The 997-nt window shown below is 52.9% G+C and overlaps 1 pseudogene; it reads left to right on the forward strand.

Annotated features, from left to right (window-relative positions):
• Positions 1–16: 16 nt before the first annotated feature.
• Positions 17–997, forward strand: part of LOC104982267 — a 3259-nt pseudogene continuing 2278 nt past the window's right edge.

Raw genomic sequence — 997 nt, forward strand, 5'->3', positions numbered from 1 at the left:
GAGCTAGACTGGCTCCATGGTTAGTGAGAGTTCCCATGAGGCACGTGCAGCCCTGCTGGCCCCATCAACTGATGAGGAGCCTGCAGCAGGGGATCCCTGTGATTCCTCCCCAGATCCAAACGTGGATTCAAAGGAGGCTCTGGAGAAGCAGGGTGACCAACCCGAGAGCCCCGATCCAGGCCTCCATGACAATCTGTCCCCACAGGGCCAGAACCCAGAAATGGCCAATGAGGAAGAGAACAACGCTGTCCTAGGGCTTTCCCAGGAAGCTCTAGAGGATCATGGAGGATGCGGCCTTCACCTCTGTGCACTGGAACAACGAGGGAGACATGGTGGTCATCAAGGCAGATCTCTTCCAGATGGAGGTCCTCCAGCACAGAGGCACAGACAGAATCTTCGAGACAAACAGTGTGAAGAGTTTCATCCATGAACTGAACCTCTATGGGTTCAGTAAAATCTGCCCTCCGGGTTGCTCTGCAGGGAAGAAGAGGATGATGGTAACGTAGAAAGCCATTCCAGGGAGATTAGGCTAGGCAAGCCAAGTGCTGGATGGGTTTCATTTTCCAGGAGAACATTTTTCTTGTGAGAGGGTGGCTAATGAAAGAGGAGAAAGCAGGGCCTGTCGTGTTCCATGAACCCCCTTAGACAGGACCTTCAGGGGCCACTTAATGTCATGGCGGTCCAGTAACACCTCAAGTGAGGAGCTACATGCTAGGGCCTCATAACATGCCAGGAATGAAGAGACCTTATCTCTATACTTAGGCAAGGCCAGGACAGTGGTGGGGAGGAGAGTGGGGAGGAAGGGCTCCTCTCCCCCACCATGGCGAAAATGATTCATTTCCTTTCAGATCTATCGCACTCCAATTTTCAGAGAGACAAGCCTGTCCTCCTGCAGAACATCCAGAGGAAAGATGACTCCAGAACAACTGCTCAGCCCACCACTGGTTCAATAGTGACCCCAAAGAGAAAGAAGCGAGCGGTGGCAACCAGACACTCT

This window comes from Bison bison, unplaced genomic scaffold (assembly GCF_000754665.1).
Source record: "Bison bison bison isolate TAMUID 2011002044 unplaced genomic scaffold, Bison_UMD1.0 scf7180017864529, whole genome shotgun sequence".
Taxonomy (NCBI): Eukaryota; Metazoa; Chordata; class Mammalia; order Artiodactyla; family Bovidae; genus Bison; species Bison bison.